This window comes from Eupeodes corollae, chromosome 1, assembly GCF_945859685.1.
Source record: "Eupeodes corollae chromosome 1, idEupCoro1.1, whole genome shotgun sequence".
Classification (NCBI taxonomy): domain Eukaryota; kingdom Metazoa; phylum Arthropoda; class Insecta; order Diptera; family Syrphidae; genus Eupeodes; species Eupeodes corollae.
In genome coordinates, this window is record NC_079147.1 from 238,037,102 (window position 1) to 238,060,696 (window position 23,595).

At 33.5% G+C, this 23,595-nt stretch overlaps 1 protein-coding gene across 24 annotated transcripts in view; it reads left to right on the top strand.

Moving 5' to 3' along the window:
- LOC129941495 (cell adhesion molecule Dscam2) overlaps positions 1–23,595 on the top strand; it is a 259,928-nt gene that overhangs the window by 26,572 nt on the left and 209,761 nt on the right. The window lies entirely within an intron of this gene.

Sequence of the window (23,595 nt, forward strand, 5' to 3'; positions counted from 1 at the left end):
CTGTTTTTTTGACAGTTTAAACGCTATTAGTGACTTCTCACACTTAAAGCTCAAAATAAAACATGAAATATATTTATTTTTAATGAAAAGTAGTGATATGAATTGCTGAGAAATGAAATTGAGCCACCCAAAGTAACTAAATGTCATTATATTTGAGAAACAGACAAAATCAAGAATGGGTACATAGGTAAATGTCACTTTCAACAAAGTAGTAAATTGGATTTATTTCTATTTCCTGACGAACTGCTATGAATAAAATAATGTAAGGGTTTTCGGTCAACGACGTAAGTTAACCAATTTTGTAAAAAGATAAGTAAGAACTGTCAAATTTTGTATGAGAAATGCTCCAAGAACCTTGGTGGAATCATCCAAATTTTGTTTGGTAAAATTAACCAAACGTCATTGTGACTTTTATTTGCAAGAATTTTACTTTTGTTAGAGAAAATTCACCATAAATCATTCAAAACGCTTTGTTCGTATAATTGAATGAATCCCTTTTTGCTGATTATTTTGATGTCTTTAAATATTAACTTATTAACATTTTTTACGCAAAAAAAATGCTTTGACATTTTACGAACGCACGAATAAAAAGAGCGTTCTCACAAACTTTTGTTCAAACTTTTCATTTTACACAACTCTTTGCTTGAATACCATTAATTAATTTGTTCGTAAAATGTTACATAAGACGCGTTCAGATATCGGAGTTATTTTAAAATGGAGAACAGAGCACCTTCCTAAGGTATAAGAACGATACAAAATATCAATACCACACTTGCGTTTAAAGCGTAAGTCGTGTTATAAGGTAGAAGTAATAGCGCAAGCTTACCGCAGTTGATAGACCAAAATGAGCGAATGTAAACAGACCATTAGGTCGATCGCATGGTTGCAGTTAATTTTAACTTTCGGATTTAAAGAGTGTCCCGATTATGTTATTCACGGAAGTAAATGACAAAAATTTGCTCAGTCAAGAACAAGATAAGAGAAATTATGGCTCAGTTTTATTTTGACTGTTAAGAAATGTATTCTCCATGTGTACCTATAAATTATTACATCTATTTCTGACTATTACAGGTGTTTCTCAAAATAATATTAAGTATTCGGCGACAACGACAAAACCACATAACACGCGTTACAATAGGTACAGAACACTATCAGATTTTTACGGCTGAAACACAAACACGCATCTTCGGCTTCGTCTGACGTTTACAAGTTCAGCCATAGGAATTCAATGCATTCTATCACAATGAAGTTTCGACCTCACGTTTAATCGTAATAAAAAGAACGTAATGTAACTCTAAACGGAAGCTCTGGTTCAAACTTGCTGAACGCTTGCTTTGTCTGACAGCTCAACAGCTGTAAAAAAAGTCAACAAACAAAATACATTTACTTTTGAAAGGATTAAAAATAAAATAAATTGGGTGGGGCAACAGGCCGTTTGAGAACTAGGGCCTAGTGACTGACAACTATCAACCATTTCTGTGTGCGAGTACTGTTGTCAGGGATGGAAGGATACCCATTGGTTATTATAGACTTTGTAAGCTACTTCCGCGATAAATTTAATTTTTTTGATATTAAAACTCATATTTTTCTTATTTTGAGAAAAAATAACTGGTGCTAATGACAGAAGATCCATTTTATAAATGTCATATTGGAAGTGACATTCAAAACAATCTCAAAGCAGGCTCAACGTAACGCAGACTAAAGCGAAGCTGAACCGTGTTTGTGATTCAGCCATTAAGTTCTCTGAGATACCATGTATGTCAAATTCCTAAACACTTCTAATTACATAATTTTCCGCTTCCCATACACAATTTGACAGTTCGTTTGTATGATGTTGCATAAATGATTCGACTTCTGAAGTAGATCACTGATGTGATAAAGTGAAGTGGCAACCCTTTTTTAAAAATCAGTTTTATTCATTTTAACTTTATACACGTAGGCGCGCCATTGAAGTTCCTTACAAATTTAAAGAATGAAAATCAAAAGACAGTTTATTTTTTATTCATACGTTAGCAAATAAGTCGTCAATCGTCATTATGTGCTGTAATTGTACACTAGGAATATATGTATGATGCACAAATTGATAGGGTTATCAAAATTTGAATTAGAATTTCAATCGAAATTGCTTCATTTAAATTTATCGATTATTAAATTATGCAAGTTTAAATTGAGATCATAGGTTAAGGTCAATGCATAACATTATGTATGTTGAATGTGTTTTTTAAACTGTTCAATTTGTTAAATGATTACGTTTCATATTTTATAAAATTAAAATTTATGGTTTTATGTATTTTTTTTTGTTTTGAAAAAATTGGAACAACTATTGCGATGTGGGAATTGTAAAGTGTGAACTCTGGGTATGAGGGAAGATAGATGATAGCGGCGAACTACTTACATACATGCTTTATGTTTGAAGCTTGTCTCTTGGCATTGGTGGGAATTCTTTGATAAGAATTAAGAAATAGGATGTGAGTCAGTTCGAGGAATTCTGTGAATAAGCAGTATGGTTAATACCTATGTTTATGAGCCTCGGGCCTATTTTTCGGAATTTTCGAAATTTTTTTTAAAGTTTCAAATTTCAACTTTCCATTACCGTAGGACGAATTTCGACACGCGGTTTTTTGTTTTTTTTTTTAATTTGATATACATATATGTATGTATGTACAAATAATTAATAATTATATTAATTTTAGAGCGAGGAAACATTTATTTCTATTTTAAATTAAAAGTTCTCTTTTTCACATACAAAACACGCAAAAATGGTTGATTTTGACATTTCTTCCCTGTTTTTTGTTCAGTGTGGCCATACTTGTTTTTTGGTGATTTCTTTAATTTTTGTGCTCAAATGCAAAAAGTACTTTGCATATACCCAAACTCGCACCCCCCCCCCCCCCCAAATCCTATAGTCATCCCAAGCAGGGTGTTACAGGAGGGCAGCTATCAATTAATATCAATTAAAAAAAAACTTATCTTAGGCTCCAAAAATGAAATACAAAAAAAGTAGGGTTAAGTCCGAAAAAGAAAATATTTTTTTCTACGACTTAAAGGTGTTTCCTCGCCTTAATATTTAAAACATGTTCTATTGAGAACCCTACCTAAATGTAAAAACTCTGAAGGAAATTCGTGCTGCGGGAATGGAAAGTCGCCCCAGTAATTTAAATTGGTTAAAGGGTTTTTCGATTTTTTTATATTTCTTGACGTTTCAAGATCGCTAGAATCTAAATAAAATGTTTTTAGAGTGGCTTCGTGTGAACGTATATTTGAACGTGAAGATGTCGACTTCAAATAATTTTTGGTTTACAGATGAAAACATTAAAGATGCAGAAATTACTTTCAAAAAAGATGCAGAAATAACTTTCAAAAAAATTGTCTAACAATCTGTAGAATTTGATTGACCGCTAATGCATATCTCTTGAACTAATATCGTTACCAACTTTTATTAAACTAGTAAACATTCGATGCAACTAGCGTTTTTTTCTATTAAAAACTGAAAACAAATACTTGTGACCTAGAATATTTTGCGGTCAAAAATTGATATTCAATAAATTGTGATGGTGAAGCAATAATGATGGAGGGGACCTACAGTTTGTATACTGAATCCGAACGTGTAATTAGAGAAATGGCTTTCCATAAAAAGAATAACTGTTCTAGGATTCGTCAAATCCTCGCAAAAAACAGTAGCCATGAAAAAAACGTTAGTTGACACAAGACGAAATTTAACCAAAGGCCTCTGAAATGACAGTCCTTACGCACTAACCATCACACCAGAGATTAGTAATTATTTTCCAAAATAATTGTATAGATACAAAAATTGCGTATTTGACATTTTTAAAAATTTACCTTTATTCGAAAAAAACTGATTACATGGCAAAGTATTATAAATGATCGAAGGGAGCAATTTCTAGTTTTGACCACTTTTTCCAACGTGTGGGGTCGGGCGTTTTTCTTTTAAGTCTCGGTTCAAACGCATTAATTACCTTCGATAAAGGTCACCTATGATTGTTTCTCTTGGTTTTAACAGCGCATAGCACATGACGCCGATCTGGTCCCGTAAAATGCAAAACATGATCTTGGACACATGAATATTCAGTTTTGCCGTGCGTAGACGTGGAAATACGGCTGAAATGTCCCCACGAATAACTAATGAACCCAATTTTCGTTACCGGTCACAAACACTTTAAACGCAGCCCAATTAATTCTCTTGGTTTCAACTGATACGAAACCCTAATTCCTTCTTTCTGAACCATACGTGTCACTCCTAATGAACTTCCCAATTCTTTTTGAGTTTGATGCGAGTCTTTGCTCAATAATGTCTCCAAATCTTTTAAAGTCAAAAGCACTCTCGATACTTTATCTCACTAATAGCGAGCTCATGATACGTATGTATGTACTTGAGAATATTCGATAAGCCGCAGATTTTTTTATACTGAACAAAAGTAGAACCTTCAGCAAATGGCGAGAATGCGGTTCTTAAGCTGATATTTTCGAAGGAATACAACTTAACGATGCACACACAAATCCATAAACGTTTGAATCGGGCTATGTTTACGTTTGTCTAACCTGCTATCTTTTTATTTCCACCGCTACTACCCATTGTAGACAAATATCGAAAAACAGTGGAAGCAATGTTGTATGCCTTGTAAAGGGTGATTTTTTAGCTATTATCTTTTTGGCAACACTGGTTTAAACAGCTGACACACATTTCGTGTTTTGTTTCATTGTCAAAAATCATCAGTTTGGTCTATAATTTAGCCTTGCAAATTGTATTTCATTATCAAAAGTCGTGCTCTGTTAAGAAAGTAAATATCAGCCAGAAGTATTGAAAGAGCTAACAATGCATCCAGAAAAAGTCACATTTTAGTGGGTTCTATGAGCTGGTAGCATCATTGGACCGTACTTCTTCAAATATGATGCGAATCGGAACGTAACTTTGAATGGTAAGCGCTACTGTGAGATGATATCCAACTTTGTTGCTGCCAAAAATGCAAGAGCTTGACTTGCATGACATGTGGTTTCAACAAGATGGCACATGCCACACAGCACTCGCAACAACGAACTTATTGAGAGTCGAGTTCGGTGAATATTTTATTTCACGTTCGGGGCCGGTCAATTGGCCGCTTAGAACGTGCGATTTAACGCCTTTAGACTGATTTTTGTGGGGCTATGTTAAAGCTCATGTCTATACAGATAAGCCCGCTTAAATTGACGCATTGGAAGACAGCATTGAAGCATTTATTCGTTAGATACCGGCCGAAATGTTGAAAAAAGAGTATGCCTTATATAAAAAATGTTTTTCAACTCAAGTATCTTAAGAGTGAAGAAAGATATTGACTTCAAACTTTTTGTATCTTACACAAAATGTGTTACAATTTATGGACTCTTATTATGTAGTCAGAAAGTTTTTTTTTTTTAATAATAAACGGGCACTCAAGGGGTTATTAATACCCTTAACATGTGCGAGCTTTAGCAAAATAGGAAGAAAAGAGGAGATACCGATGCACATTGGTCTTAAAGTTTTTAATATCAAAATGATAGGAAAAATAGAGCTGGCTAAACCATTCCACATTCTCTATGGGCGGTAAAAAAAGAATCTCTATACTTGACAATACGTCCGAAATTGAGCTCAAGGTTAAACTGATGTGCATTCCTTGAAGTACGGGTATTACTGCTGAATTGTTTCAGGGGGGGAATGCAACTGGCTAATTCGACAGAAAACTGTTTATAAAAATATCAGAAAAACAACGAAAGGCATAAAACTCTCTAAAAAGCTCTTTTTCGAATCCTGTCCAAAATATTTAAACTTGTTTTAGGGGCACCTGCCCTAATATGCGAGTTATATTCAAGTTTTGGACGAATGAAGGCTTTGTAAATTACAGCCAGATCAGAAGGGGTGAACAATTTCTTGCACCGTCGGAGAAATCCTAAGCACCTAGCAGCATTTTTGGCAATATCCAATATGTAATCATTCCATAAGAGCATTGGGTTTTCGTAGCATTAAATTCTACACGGTTTTTGATTCCCCATTGTACAATGCTGTCGGGAATTTAATGAGCTTGTCTTGTCAGACGCTGCCGTTGAAGTTCCACATCCAAAGGACAATGATAAGAATCTAAAAACGCATTTGAAAAAATGAGGTTACTGTCATCCGCGAAACAATTTAGTGAGTTAGAAGTATAAAATCGTTTACGCTCTCAAAAACAGGAGGGCTCAGGACACTCTCTGGTAGCGTGGAATAACAGCAAACTGTGCTGCAAGCAAAATGGCTTTAAAAATTGAGCTTCCATAGGGAATGTCATTGTGGACGTTGGAACCGAGGATGACGTGGTGTTTCGTACGTTTTTTACAAATGACCAACAATTTTTTCTACCTTTAGGACATTGTAGTATTTTTTCCCTTAATTTCTGGTCACGCAAAAATTTGGTTCGTCGAATGTGGCCGTTACAAGCCTTTCTAGCTTGTTTGAACTTATTTCGGTTTTCCTCAGTGGGGTTGGCCTTATAAATCCGAAAACTTACATCTCTGATCCTAATTACCTCTTTACAACTCGAGTCAAACCATGAGTTTTTTTTAGGTTTGATAAATTTTACCCTATTCGGTATAAAATTTCTCGTTCCATATAGAATTAAATTTGTAACCATATCTGCGCTGAAATGTACGTCACTATCGAGGAAGCATAGTGACCAGTTAAAATTCCTGTAGAATTCATTGAGACCGTCCCAGTTTGCTTTCTCATATTGCCAAACGGTTCTTTTAAGAGTTTTTTCTTCAACTGGGTTTTTTTTACTTAACTTTTAAGATAGATTGTAGACTGTTAACTAATTCAGGACTTCAGTGTTTTCAAATACAATTAGGAAAACTTGCTGCACGACGTCGACGCCGGCAGTACGATACTTGTAATTATGGACTTATGACCCACTTTTCTTGTAACATTTAGCCCACTGCACTTCACTATGGAATTGAAAGACAAATTATAGAGCACCTGGTGTAGTGACACGGTTTTAATTCTACTTATCCTATAAACTTTGGACTGTGGGGATAGAGGAGGTGGACCATAATTCATGCTGCCTCCCGTTACTTATGGAACATTTGTTGACCTTTCCTTTGAAATTCTTATTTGAAAGGCCTAACCCCTTGCCATTAAATGTTGTCATCTTTTATACCATCAAAGATGTACAAGCGTATAAATAACTAGGTCAGTTGAAGTACAGAAGCATTCGCTCGCAATAGAAAATTGCTTTCAATACCAAAATAAAAAGAATGCATTAAAATAATAACTCGTTCCAAATAAAAAATGTTTCACGCGCCCATTTTAAAATACACATTAAAATAAACGCAACACTCGCGTAGGTATAGTCTAAGGCGGCGTACACACCCCTCACTTGCGTTTACATTTTCATCATAATCCAAAAAGCTAACCTATGCCTATGCTTTCAGATGGCGAGGTGTACATATAAAAATATAAGGCAAGGCATTAATGACGGAAGCCCTTTTAACGTTTTAACGATGAACAAATATACAAATCTCCTACACGTCACATACCGAATTATATATTTGGAGACAAAGAATGTACAAACATACCCTATATTCATTTTTGAATCAAACAGAAGCGGCGGCGAGGCGAACAAAAACAATACCTTGACGCTTCATGATAACGACGACGGCAACGACAACGAAGTGTATAAAGAATACGAGAGATTTGAGTACTACGAACAAAACAACAAAAAAGATTTTCCATATTCCATTTTCCACCATTTAATGAGGTGCTATCTGCAATCTAACATTTTGTCGACTTGCAGCTTATAGCTAAAGAGCCGTTGCCGAACAGAACCGAGGCAAGTCATAGCCAGAGAGAAATTCTGGGTGTTGAAGTTGATGGTGGAAGTTTGAAAATAGGAATGGCATAAAATTGTAGAGGGCCCACACATGAATCTAGTCCCTATTCCTCTTACGTGTGGAATGTTTGCAAAGCGGTTTAATTTGGTGGCCATAGAAGCAAGGACTTATTAGAACCGTTTGAGAGGGATAAACAGTAGAAGGTTTTTTTTTTTGTTTTTTAATCCCGACCCAAAACTGTTTGCTTTATTTTTCGATATGATTTCGTTTGTTTGTTTTTCTTCTAAATTCTACTTTTTTTTTCATTTTAATATCAAAAGAAGTTCCGCTTCTCTGATAAAATAATAAAATTATTGCGGAAGCTTTGTGGTAGAAAAGTTTGTTTAATTTTTTCCTCTTTTGTTTTATCCAAGAATGCAGTTTTCATTTTTATCACCATATTTGAGAACAATGAATACGATCTCAATTCACATTACAAAATTAGGTCTAGGGGTAATTGAACCTAACTTAACTAAATGTGTGGGCTTGATGAGATTAGAGAGGGATTTTGAAAAAAAAAACGAGAGTATATTTTATGATGATGGAATTAATTAAAAAAAAAACTTAGAGTACTGCACGACCTAATTCAATTGAGATTGTGTATAGTTATTTTATTATTTTTTTTTTGAGATAAACTAATTAATACGATCTATTTTTGTGCCCCAAAAATTAGGTCTTCTATTTCACGTTCTGTTTTGTAAAGTTTGGTATAACTTCTAACTATTTCAATAAAAACATTATCGCAAAATTTTAAAGAACTTTTTGTTAAGGGCTTAATATTTTACTAAGCAATGACGTTCAAAATATTTGGAAATATTCTAAGCGACTCCAAAAATTTAAACCTTCCTTTTCGTTTTTCGTTTCGCTAACTAGCAAATTTCTGACCCTCTTTAAAAAAAAAACGGGCATCCGAACATATCTAAATAGTGACAGTTTGTAAAAATAAACCAAGGAAACAAACATAAACGGGCCTATTAATTGGAATTCCCAACTGTTGACTAGATTATTTCATCCGCTGCTCTGAGAACCTTATAGAACATTAAGTTTCAGATGTCATATGAATTCAGCACATTGCTAATAGTTTGAGGTCAGTTACATCTATCATTGGTTTTTATCATTTAAATTTTTTTGGCAGGTGATAGCGTAGCTATCATTCAAATTTTCTGTCATTGAAAATAATTTCCTGATTGAAATCCATTGACATAAATCTGTCATTAAAATTTGTTTGAAATTTTAATAAAAATCTGTGGAACGATTCACTTTTGAACATAAATGTATTAGTTGTTCAGGAAAATGAATTTATGTCCGGAAATTAGAAAAAATAAATTTTAAGCAAAAAAGTAATGTCGAACTAAACTTTTTTTTCTCAAAAAAAAAAACGTGTGTGTGATTTCCGATTGATCAGTTCATAATTTTCTATTCTCTCGAAGCTATCCAAGGTGCTTTCATCAGCTTTTGTCATGGTCTATGCTTCTGCAACATATAGCAGGACGGGGATGATAAGGGTTTTAAATAGCAACACTTTGGTCCTTCGAGAGAGGACTTTACCACTCAATTGCTTTCTTAGCCCAAGGAAACACCGGTTAGCAAGAGTTATTCTGCGTTTGCTCTCAGCGCTGGTGTTGTTTTCTGCGTTCACAGTGGAGCCTAGGTAGACGAAGTCCTTGACTACCTCAAAGTTACGTCTGTCGATGGTGAAGTTTTGACCAAGACGTCATTGCTGTATGTCAATTCTTGACGACAGCATGTACTTTGTTTTGCCCTCATTAACCGTTAAACCCATTTTTGACAGACTTTTGAAAGATAGTGCCTCTAGTGTTGACATGTGAGCTCTGCACTATTCTTTCAAGCACGATGTTAAAAAAACCACATGACAGCGCATCACCCTGTTTAAAACCTTTTTTGACATCGAAAGGTTCTGTTAAGTTGTTCCCAACCTTTATGGAGCAGCGTGAATTCTCCATGGTCATCCTGCATTAACGGTCGAGTTTGGCATTGATGCCAAAACTGGACATGGCTTTATACAGCTCGTCCCTGTAGATGCTGTCATATGCGGCCTTGAAATCGATGAAAAGATGGTGGGTGTCGATTTGGTGTTCTTGGGTTTTTCCAGGATCTGCCGTAATGTGAATATTTGATCAACTGTGGACTTTCCTGGTCTAAAACCATACTGATTGGGAGCTATCAGGTTGTTGACGATGGGCTTTAGACGTTCACATATTACGTCAGAAAAGATTTTAAAGGCGATGTTAAGTATACTGATTTCTCTATAGTTGGTGCAGTTTAGAGGGTCTCCTTTTTTCATCGGGCTTGCTTTCTTCCGACCATATCTTACAGATAAGTTATTGCATGCTCCTAACCAACTTATCTCCATCTGCTTTAAAGAGCTCGGCATTGAAGCCATCCACTCCAGCGGCTTTATTAGACTTCAACTTAGATATGGCAATCTTTACTTCGTCTAAGTCGGGAGGACAGGATTGTTGGCTTTCGTCGTCTTTATTGAATCGATCATCCTGCCTGACAGCGGAATTCAGTTCTTCGTCGCCGTTATACAGTCTGCAGAAGTGGTCCTTCCATATCCTCAGCATTGACTGCGGTTCTACTATGATGTTTCCACTTTCGTCTTTGCAGCCATCGGTTCTAGGTTTATGTACCTGTGAATTTCGTTTCACCTGTTCATAAAACTTTCGAACCTCATTCCTGGTTTTATACCTCTCAACATCTTCGACCGCACGCTTCTCATGCCCTCTCCTTTTCCTTCTGAGAAGTCGGCGTTCCTCTCGCCTCTTCTGCTCATAGAGCTCACGAGCAGCTCTCGTCCTTTTATGCAGCGCCGCTTTGCGTGCCTGTTGTTTGCTGCATTTGCCTGCCGACATTCCTCATCAAACCAGGGGTTCCTTGTTGGTGGCTGTTTGAAACCCAGCACATCAGAGGCGGCTTCTCTGATTGCATCTTAGCACTGTTGCCACTGGTTTTCGATACATTGTGTTGGCGGCAGAGAACTTCGAGAGAGGTTACTTGTAACACGGTCGGAAAAGGATTTGGCGATCTCTGGCGATTGTAGCCGTTCAACGTTGTATCTTCTCCCAGCACCTCCCTGTTTTGCCTTGGGTCTGGAAATCCGAAGTGCTACCTTGGCTACAACGAGGTAGTGGTCTGAGTCGATGTTAGCTCCTCGGAAAGTTCGTACATCCATAAGCTTGTCTGGCGTCGATCGCAATATGGTCAATCTGGTTGACGGTAGATTGGTGTGGAGAAGTCCAAGTTCCTTTGTGGATGTTGAGGTGTGGAAAACGCGTACTGGCTACCATGACGTTTCGCCCCGCAGCAAAATCTATGATCCTGAATCCGTTGTCGGGAGTGTTGTCATGCAGGCTGTTCTTTTCCCGATCATTCCACCAAAGATGTCTTCCCTTCCTACCTTGGCATTAAAATCGCCCACGACTATTTTAATATCGTAGCTAGGGCACTGCTCATATGTTTTGTCTAAGAGCTCGAAGAACATATCTTTGGTGTTGTCGTCTTTCTCTTCTGTGGGGGCGTGCGAACATATCAGGCTAATGTTGCCGAATTTAGCCTTGATGCGTATGGTCATGAGGCACTCATGGAATAAGCCGAAGAAGCCCTATAAGGTGTTCACTAAGTAGTTCAATCTTACTGGAACTGTAGACGCCACCGTTGATTCCATCTTGGGAATTCCTCCGCTGCCGTCTGGATAAGGAGAGGTGCCTAAGTGGAAACACCTCTCCCCACCTCTCCCCTCCTCTCTCGTTTGCTGCCCCCAACAACTTTCCACTGGGGTTGGAACCCAATCTCCAGTTGAGGTACTAGGCACCCGATGTTCACCACGGGGAGGCGAGAGGAGGAGTTGATAGACAGAGGTTGGTTTTGAGAAAAACCTGTGGACGCTTGTGTCCTCTTGAATGCACATGTCTAGCATTTGAACATCTGCATAGTATGAATAATAGCAATAAAAGTTAGAGTAGAATCTTACTAGGGATAAGTTTTTGATATTTATACGAGTCTCGAATGGATCTAATGTAATTTCGCTCTCAAATGTTGGTAGGATTGATATGGCATTTGTATTTCGATGGCTGTGTTCGTTGAGTAGTTGTGCATTTGGAATCATGTGTGTTTTCCATTGGGGAAAAAAACTAATCTATTACTGTTGATATTATTTAGTTATGTTAGTGAAAATAGACTAACTACGCTTATTTTGCGAGAGAAAACAATAGATAAGATAATTAAGTTTTGCTATGCTTCCACTAAAGGTTTATGTCAATTTAGATTAAATAAATTTGTTTGGTATTTTCACCGCACAAGAAGATTTAAAAATGATTAAGTTTGGCAGCACTTTCTAAAATGCAAATTGTGTTTTCATGTTTCTTATGGAGTGCTAGTAAGAAAGTAGATGCTATCTACTCCATGTGCAATTTTTTTTAATTTGATTAAAACGAAACTTTATTTGTTGTACAAAAACACTCAAATAAACAGACCATAATGCATTATCTGTAAAACCAACTCCTCCACACAGGTTTTTCTTCACAAATTTGTAATCGACTCCGATCCCCGACCGAAATCGAGTCGAATCAAGCTCATTTCAACTCGATTCAGTTTTATATATAAACAATTGAGGCAAGCTTCAAGCTCGCTTCAACACCACATGTTAATGTAGTAGTCTACGAACAAACCCAATTCTTGAAGTTTGTATTGTATGTCAAAGCTGCAATTGTTAAATGAACATTTTTTATAGAATCTCAATTTCCAGAGGTTTTCTTACCATTTCTTCTTGAAAATTGTCAATTTTATAAGTTTTAGTTAGTTTTTTTTGCTAAGGTAATTTAAAAATTTGATTTGATTTTAACAAAACTTTTATCTATTTGTGTTTTTTTTTTTATTATTATTCTGACAGATCTTCTTTCAGTTGTACCAATGTTTAAATACAAAATTCTGGCTACTGGGGATCGTTTTGTTAGCAATTTCTCACTGTACTATATATGGAATACCAAAAATACCAAACTAGCCCTTTAAAGTAATCATTCCTCAATTAGATAGCTTATCTTTTAAGCTTAACCAATTGCAACAACTCGCTTTAAAATTTTACTAAATTATTAAAAAACTTTCTCCATGTTTTTTTCTATTTTATTATTTTCCTTTATCTGGAAATAAACACATTTTTATTAACATAATAAAAAGCTAACAAAAGAAATACTTAGAAAAACAAAACGTAATTTCGTGAAATTAAAATAAATAAAAGTACAAATATTTACATTTGAAAAAACACACACATAAGTAGCATTTCTCCATAAAGCCTAGTAAAGCCTAGTACCTACTTGTGAACCATCCGTGAACCCATACAAATTTCAGTTTTTGGTTCACCCGTGAACTTGCTCGTGAAGCTGAGTGGAGAACAAAGTGGAGAGTTTCCGTTCACGGGTAATTCACGTGCAAAATGTACGGGAACTGTTGGTGAAGCTGAAGTCAAATATTCACAACGTGTACTCACAAGTGTGTACCAGTGAGCAATGTCAAAAGTTCACTTTCTCCACTGGCGAACATTCACTTCACGAGGAAGTATGTACTAGGCTTAAGGAGTGAAACGAATTTTTTCGGCGGTCTCCAAATGCAGAGCAAAATGAAAACGAAAACCACAGCGGAAAAATATTTGTGGGGAGTTCTGTCAGCTGTGTTAAACAATTGACAAGTTTTGACAGTCAGCTGCTGGTAAACAAAACTGAAAAAGAATTCTATTTATTAACATTTTATTGAGCAGTTAGTACATGGTTTTTTCATTTCTGCAGCTATATTACTCCAGAGGCTCGCAACGGCTGAATTTTTATTTTGAAGTCTATTCTCCAACTTCCAAATAGCTTCACTGGATTTGATCAACGTACCTAGTTTCTTTTTTTCCGCCGAAAAGAAATCAAATTTTATTTCTTCGGTTTATTTTTTGGAAGTTGAAGTTTACTTCTAGTCTTCATCTCTTCTTGCACATCACCAATAAAATCTTCAACATCCTGAGTTTCCGATTCAGAAGTGTATTGTTGGAACACATTAGACAAATCCATTTTATTTAAAATTTTAAATCAAATATAAATAAAAGTCAAAAACACTGAAAGTCTTTTCGCAAGCAATCAATATGCCGGGCAATTAAATTGAGAACGAAAAGAGTGGAGAATTGTACTAAGAAATCTAGTACGGCTATCCACTAAAATGACACATTTCGTAGTTGAGCAGCGTACTGATTTTTATAATTTCATCATTTCATTTTTGTATGGGTATTATCGTTTCGCATCAGCAGCGTACTAGGCTTAAAATATTAAAAAAAAATATTCTTCAACAAAATGATCGAAGGGCAACTCTGCTCTAAACGTCAAATAATAAAATATAAAGGGTCAATTACATCAATCATAAGTTTTCATCATTAAAATCAATCATTGGAAGTTTTTTCAAATGTAGAACTAACAATCAGCTGTTCATTAAAAATGGGTTTATCATTACAAAATTAAAGATGAATAAAATAAAAAAGTTTTGTGTTAAATAATGTATTTTTTTAGTAGAAAAATCTACAATTCATCAGCTTTATTTTAACACCAGCATAACATATTTGACACTCTTATTCATTTTTAGATATCGAACCAAAAGGTTCAATGAAACAAGTCATTGAAATTTTTGTGACATGTTGGTTATAGCTTTCATTGGAAATTCCAGTCATTGAACGTAAATTTCATGATTCGAGTCCAACATTTCCTGATTAAAATCGATTATTTAAGGTACGAGTTGATTATTGCAAGGGAAACTTTTTCTTTTTCCTTAAAACGCTTGCGTCAATATAAAGAAAATCTTAAGACACACATTTCATGCTTGTCAATTATTTTAGTAAAGGTGTTAACATTATTAAAACTTTCAAAATTTGCATATTTTCTAGATTATACCTTTGTGAAGGTTTATTTGTAGAGTGAAAATTAAGTTCAATGATTTGACAATTTGAAGGGCAACGTTTAGAACGTGTGTTTTAGTTATACTCATAGCGCCCCAAAACGTATTTTCCTCGCTACGGCCATGATTTTCAGGTTCCCAAGAACTTCCTCTAATAGATTTTTCAATCGATAAAGAATAAAAATACACATGCTAAACTTTAGGTAAGGTTAGGCACTGAAGGTACCATATTATTAGTCATAACCAAATATTGATATAATGATAATAATTGATCAAACTCCACGTGCAAAAAAAAAGAAATACTTAATGATTGATTGGCTGCAATGATTGTCTTTCAAGTTTTATTTCTATAATTTTTGTTTTTGTTAATTTAACATTCAAATCACGAAGGTTGTTAGTAAGTGCTTTTTTAATGATTTTCCATAAAATGTCTATAAAATAAAATTATTCTCTTTTTTTTGCAAAAAAGAAGCCGCTACTGTAAGTTAACATGAAATGAAGTAAATATCGATGTACAGGGTGATTCAACAATTTTGTTGGGGATTAAAGAAAACAAATAGCAAGATTTTTTAAAACTTTCTAGTAATATTTAAGAGGAAGAGATTATGGTAATCTTATTCACATTCAGGATCAAGGGTTGATCCAGACTTTTAATCAGGGGAGGGGGGGGGTTGTGTGAGTTTGTCACGCGCTTAACATATAGACGAGTTTTAACTCATTCTTCTTTAAAAGAAGTTAACAAAATTTAAATAACATAATGTGAACCTTAACCTCAAATGTACACATTTCAAGGGCTAAAGTGACAACTTTAGTTATTATATTATTTTAAAGCACTGTTTTCCAACAAGGTATAGTCTAACTATTTAATTTTTCTTATTTCTTATTATGAAAGCATTCCAATATTCTAACAGTTTTCTAAATATGGTATATTTACGAGCAAAACACAATATTTTAGAGGGTTTTGTATTGCTTTCACGGAGAAATGTACGAAATTGTTTTGAAACTTTCTTCCAAAATGAATATATTTTTTTTGCTGCCATTTATATTAATGCGAAAAACACTACAAAAATTCAAAAACTCAGAAAATGGGAAAGAATTAATATCAAAAATTTTCTGTTTTCTTTTTTTGACGCAGTTTTTTCGGGAGTCTATTATTACTATCGCTATAAGTCTGCTAACTCGTAGAGCTGATGCTTGAACATATTTTGATCTTAAAGGAGTTAACAAAACTTTCAAATTGTAAAGAGAAAAATGTTTGGTTCTTGAATTTAAGGAAATAAGTGCATTTAAGTACATAATTTCTCTGATTATAAAATAGAAACAAAATAATGCAAACAAATAAGCTCGGAAGAAACTTTTGTGTGCCAGTCACAAATTACACGTTTCAGAATCTCTTTTCACTTTAGTTCTGAACAGATTCAAAGCTTAGATATGAAACCTGCATTGTGTTTTTCTTGCATTTGCTGATTTTGGGACATTTATTTTCTTGAAATTCGTGTTTAAACCTCACTTCTAGAACATCTAAAACAAATTCACTTCAAAATGAAGATTTCTTTAATTTGTTACGATCTTAAAAGTTATATACAACAGAAAATCAATTTTGAAAGAAATATGTTACCTTCCAAAATAAATTTTTCTCAAAAATTTAAGTGCCATACAAAAAATAATTACATCTTCGATCATCAAAAATCATCATCAATTTGAAAATTTGACCATCGACAAGAGCCTGCATTGACAAGATTATTGAAATCTGTTGATTAAGTTCTTGAAAAAATTTGAAAACAAAAAAACGGTTTCATGAGGGGTACCCTTCTGGAGTAATACAAAAATATGTGTTTCTAGTAGAAAGAAGCCGAAATAAGAAAAAAATGAGAGAAAGTTCAAAGAAAATCTATCGGTTCATTTCTAAAAAAATAGAATTTTCGAATTTACACCAAAAAAATTGTATGGGGTCTGCTGTTATTTTTAGTATTAAAAACTAAAAAAAACACACAAGCTAATCGGCTTAGTTTCAATCGGCAAGGTGGTTTAGATTTTAAGGGCCATGACAGACAGACGGATGAAATTTGGGGACCAACTTTTTTTGACTTTTCTACCATTGTAATGTCAAGTTTTTTCACGAATGCAATTGTTGCCATCTTCATAGTTCCTGTGTGTCGAATGTAAAAATCACTTTAATGTTCACTAAGTATGTGCATACAAAAATAAGATGGAATTGAAGGCTAGTTTCAGGAATTTAAAGGCAACTTAATATAAAATTGAAGGTCTCTTATTCAAGGTTTCTTCTTAAAACCCTGAATATATGCTCATTTTTTCTTGGAAGTAAATTTTATGAAAATAATTTAAAGCATTACTTAAGTTACAACAATTTTAAATGTTTTTGACAGCAAACCACTTTTTGGTGAAGTTGTTGAATTACTAACAAATCTTTACTTATACAACTTAACTGTATAAGCTTTATGGGTCAGATGACCCCCCCCCTTGGATCGTCCATTGGTCAAAGTTTGATGAATTTGTGCTAAGTTTTTGGAATAGGGCTGAATGTCAGATTCATATTATGTTCTTGGTCAGCCTTCAAGTAAAAGTGCTACTTTTTGCAACAAAGTTTAAAAAGTAAAATACAAATTTTGTTTTCATATACAAAAAAATAAATAATTCAAAATATAATATGTGTCATATCCATTAACTCAATACCATTAGTTTTCAATTGAAAGGAATTCCTACAAAAATACAAACAAATTATCTACCAGGGGGGTCGTGACCCCTACGAACGCCCCACCCGCCGCTGGATCCGCCATTGTTTAGGATACTGAATTTTGGATTCGTCATTATACTTTTGTTACACCCTGTACAACAATATCCGTATATTAAACCAATTTGAGTGCGCAGATCAACAGAGTTGTATTTTATTTAATTCAATCTTCAATGCTCGTTTTTCTTTAAAACAAATAAAACAATACAAAATTCGAACTTGAATTTTTTTCTTTAGTTTTAGTTCAAAACTGAGATTTTTTTGTTTTTAGTCACCCTGTGACAAGTTAATGTTTAAAAGGTTCCAACTCGTATTAGATCTTTTTTTTGTTGTTCAAAAGTATCTTTGGCATTGGAGTCCCCACATTTAACCTTTAATTAAATCTTAAAGATCCCAAAATCAACATCAAAATACGTCAATGCTGCAACAGTAGCGAAGCATTCAGTCGAAAAAATGAATGCATTCCATGACCAAAACCAGTCTTTCCAATATTACGTATAATGTATAAGGTATACGCGTATGTCTATATAAAGGAGGACTATCTTGTCCTTCATCATTCAGGTATATATCATCATCGCATGCATGACCATTATGACCATCAAGGTGCTTCAAACGTCTTATAATAAACCATTTGCTTGCCGAACCACCAACCGGTGCGGTGGTGTCTTCAAAACAAGTCGAATGTAGCTACGTTTTTCCTTTTTCTTTGTTTTATCGAAAATAAAAACGAAAACTTCTCAAGACCAATGACCTCCACACACAACAAAAGAATAATGCAGTTGAAGTATCTTTTTTTTTTTAAAGTGAAAATCAATTTTGATTTTATGCCACTTGCACTTGCATTGGAATTTAATTAATAATGATGATGATGTGAGTTTCGTGCCTTCTTCGTTTATTCTTTTTTGATTGATTCAGAATAAAATAAATTTTCTTTTTTATTGTTTTTAAATTGATTTGAGTCGAAGTTTTTGTAAACCGAAAAATGGTAACAAATTACATAAAACCTTTTTGAACTTGTTAATAAAAAAAGATAGCCTCTAACCGGAAATTTAATAAAAGGGATTAAAATGTATAGACTTTTACAACAATTGGGTTCATATGTATTCTTTTCTTTTGAAAAATATAAGAATTAATCAATTAAAAATAATCTTAACAAACATTTTTCATCAAATTGAATCAGTTCATTTTCATAAACTGCAAAAACAAACTGACCTAAAAACGACAGACGTCAATGCCGTCAGCTGTCAAACAAAAACAGTGCTGCCAATTGAATGTTTCTTTCTGTAAAATAAAAAAACACCCAAGCACACACTTAATATAAAATACTTTCTTGCTTTTATTTATTATAAAAGCCCAGATGATAACAAACTATTAAATTTCTTCTGTGATAAAAGTTTCATCAGCTCTGTTTGTTGTTTGTCATTTATCAGAAGCAGCATCTGAATGTGTGGAACGCATTAATAGTCACTAATTGAGTGATGACCTATTCAATCAGGGTATTTGTGCCGACACAACAGCTCAATTCTCAAGCTTAAAATAGCGACCTTTGAACGTACTTCGTTCAAAGTAAAAATGTTATAATTTTCATCGGCTGGCAGTTTTATTTAAGTGAATAAAATCCACCATGACATCAACAGCAAAAAGTACTTCCAGCGCAATTTATTATGATAAAAATAGAGATTAATTTTGAAATCGTTTTTACTTTGAATTTCTTGTGTGGTTTCCAAATTTAGAGAAAACATGAAAATTGCATTTGCTTCTCATTTATATTTCTTTATTTTTAATACAAATAAAAATACCTTCTAGGTCAAGCTTGACAGGACGTTAATTGATTAACACTAAATTCTTTTTCCTTAAATTGGAATGCACATTTGAATTTTTCAGCAGTTTCCAGCATTCCAAATCAAATTGTGCTATACTAATGGGTGTTTTTTTATTGACGACATTTGGTTTTCAATCTAGCATTACTTTGTTTGGGTTTGGTATTTTTGACAGCTGTCACTTGATTAAAATTTGGTTTGACAATATCACAATGAATAAACACACTTTTAAACAACGTTCGCAACAATTTAACTAATTATTGAAGTAAACTGTTCGTGGTCCTATGATGCCGCCTCCCACATTGTGTGATTTAATACCGCTGAACGGATACGTAAATTGACTTATCTAAGAAAATAAGAGAATATTCGGCCCTTACTTAAGGTGGCGCTACAGTCCTGTGTGAACTAGGGCCTAACTGCTCCAAAAAGTGGGCTACTCGCCTGGAATTTATTTGAACCAGTTGGATCGGCCATCTTGCCCGAAATCATTTTTAAAATTTAATGTCAAACACTTATATTGATAATTGAGCTAAATCCTGGATAAAAACAATAAATTATATATGTTTTAATAGTCTTGAAAACCAAACGTCTATAAAAACACCCTTTATTTACGTATATGCATGCAGTTGTTGATGCAACCAGAGCCTCGACATAACAAAAATGTAACCTATTTTTATGTCTTGCCCTTTAAGCACACCAGAAAAGTATTTACCCGAGAATTTTTGATTACACTCTTGCACTTAAGGGACTTCCACTACACTATTTTTCCCAAATCATCAAGAGGAACTTCTCGCGTGATCTGAATTCCTTATGTCACAGTTACACTGCATTATTTTGTGTGTTTGGTTATTTTAAGAAACGAACTCGGGCTTTTAAAATCTATTTTTGTCTTTGAGTTTTTATAGTTTATCCGATTTTTATTTTTAACTCAACATTGATATAGGACTTTATAGTGTCATCAGGAAGATTTCATTAATTCAGTTTTTCTTTTTAATTTCGAATAGAAAAAATTAATTGACTTTGATATTTTGACATTTTTAAGGGAATATTTTTAATGAATAATCGCGTTCATTAACATTCAAGAAGTGACAGTTATATATATGAATAATCCATTTAAATTAAAAATAAAAAAAAAAATCAGGATAAATAATTTACCGATGCGAGGAGTTGGAAAATAAAGAAATATTTGAAAGGAATATTTGTCAATTAATTAATTCGAAACTTCACAAAATAATTTAAATTGAATTTATGAGTTTAAAATTATTTAACCAAAGGGATTACTTTTTACTATATAAACATATAAGTTACTCTACAAAGTGTAATGTTCTTTGATGTTTTTAAAACCTTGAGCAAAGAAGAGTAAATAAATTTTCACTAACATTAAATTAAATGTTACTGAAATCTCTCAGAAGTCGAAAAATACTGGGAAATTTAAATTCAACAAATTTTTAATTACACTCTTCAATTACATTTGGCTGCCAAAATGTCAAAAACGTTTAAAAAATCCTTCAACTCTATTCTTCAATATCTTCAAAGATGGTTGAGAAAGGGTAAGTTCGTTAATGTAAAAATGCAGCAGTAAGGAAAAAAATTCCGTTCATAAATGGCTGCGTTCAATTTCAGACAGATAGGATATTCGGATACATTTTTGTTACTGTTTTACGTGTAAAATAACAGCTGATCAAAAACGGTTGAGATGTCAAAAAAGGAATCCAAAGATATCCAAGAATTTCTGGGGATCCAAAGATATCCAAGAATTTCTGGGGTATGTGTAAAATAACAGCTGATCAAAAACGGTTGAGATGTCAAAAAAGGAATCCAAAGATATCCAAGAATTTCTGGGGTATATAGGTATATATTTCTGACAGAACAGCTGATTCAACACATGGTTGAATTTTCGAGAAACTTGAAAATTTATTTCAGGGTTTTGTATTTGTTCGTAAACAAAAATATACAAAACGTTAGTTGATGTTGTATTTGAGGATATTCTGTACATAATAGACGATGAAGAAATTAAATTAAATGTTTTATCTTACAATGTTTCTCTGCTTTTTGAGAACAGCTGAAAGTTGTTTTTATTTTTTGACAGCTATCCAACTCGTTCAACAAGGTGTATCTAAAAATCCACCTATCCAAGAAACCCTATCCAACACGAGATTGAACGCAGCCAATGTAAATACACTAAAAAAAAAACAATCTGACAGCTGAAATGCGATCAAACCTGCAGTCATTTTGTTTCTGTTTTTCTAGGAAAATGTCAGAACAAAATGAATAGGTAAAATAATTGAGCAATTATTAAATTGAAATATAATATTTATGTTTCATAAAATGAATGAATGAATTTGTTCATTTAAAAAGAATTTTGTTAAGACACATTAAAAAACCAAAACCTGCCTTACTTAAAGAAAAAACTTAATTAGTTATGTCATACTTTTTTATATGCCCCTACTTTAATGACATTTCTGATGTTGTATATCTGCCAAATTCTTGCAGAAGTTTTTTTGTTAATAATTGCATGAATTTTGTCGGTATTGCTTGTTCAACTATTTGCATTTTTGAACTCACCCAAAGCATTGAAATTGTGGAATATGTCAACAAAACAAAAAAAAACTTAAATCTCTATCCAAATCTACCAAAAATTGTCCATTGTTTAACTTGTAATTTGAGATCACCAGACTTAACACCATAGTGCTTTGAGATATTGGTTTAACTTAGTTACGAAGTATATGGACAACGTTTTGAATGAAAAAAGGAAATTGGTCCAAATTATATTGCGTATAGGGCTTGAAAGAAATAGGTGTTCTTTTGCGTAGCCTTAGAGCCAAAAATCAAACTAATGGTGTCAAATTTCATGGTCTTCGTTGCCAATTGAAATCGCCAAAACGTAAAATGACACGGCTATTATACATTTCATGCTCTCTCATTCATAATTGACTGTGCCTTTTTGGACCCACATATCGTTCAATTCATTATGACACTTGAAATGACACCTAAATTTGACAGGTGTCAAATCCAAGCGCTACTAACTTGAAGTTAATTTTCTTGTACTTGAGGACACTTGAGTGCTAAGCATTTATTTTCTATAGATCTACATTATGTACCTATATAGTTTTAAATGAAGTCCTAAACTAGATCTTTAAATTTTTCATTTCTCAAGTACTAACTTACAAGTAATACCAAGTTATCAGGTATCGAGAGACGTCATGGTTCAGATTTTGCTTGAAAGAAAATTAATATTGAACTCAAGTCAACTCTAATTTATTCTTAGACACCTGCCTTATACATACTCAACTTTCCAATGCGTCAAAATGCAATTACTCCATTTTGTATATCAATAAACAAACCACTATCACTCAAATCACTGTCTAGGAATCACTTTGCTTACAACTTAATAATGTCTGATGCGTGTTGCACAATGAAGACGAAGAAGGTACCTAGAAATTCCTCTTCTTTTCCTTTGTCATCACGATAATGACATTTTGTCATAAATATTCACTCCAAATGCTTATACGCTTCATGAATTTTAATAGAAAAAAAGATTAAAAAATAATTTATACATTTTACTATAATTCGAGTAAATGGGTGAGGTACAAAATTTATTTGCCCCCTCAATATTATGGTCAATGTTCAAGTTCTCATTTCAAAACACCGCTTAAGAGAGAACATTATACAAATAAATACATCAAGTGAGATGCAAGATAATGTACGCAGTTGTCATGATTTGTTTTTACTTTTTTTCTTGGGTTTTTATTTAATTCATTACATGGAACTTATCGTGCCTCATGAGTCATGACAAATTTCAATAAAAATATTCAAATGTAAATCAAGTTAAGTTGTATCCACAGTGAAATAAGTGCCCCCTATGTTTGATGAGAAGCATTTGAAGATCAATTTGTTTGATAGTTTTCATTTCATTTTACCTTTATGCTTCTTTCGTTTTCCAGGAACACACTCAGGGTTTTGTTCATTAATAATATTAAATTAAAATTTTAGACAAGATTTGAGATAAGACATTTTTGTTCATAACTTTTTATGTCTATTTATTTTTTTTTTCTTCTAGGAATAAAGTTTATAACTTAAAATAAGATATTGCGCCTTAAGTGACCATTTTTTGGTGAAGCTTTTTTGTAAGATAAATGTTTGGACAAAAACTTGGGCTTAGACTTTTTTTTAAATGTTTATAGGTAAATTTTTAAATTCAGAAGTTCTTTT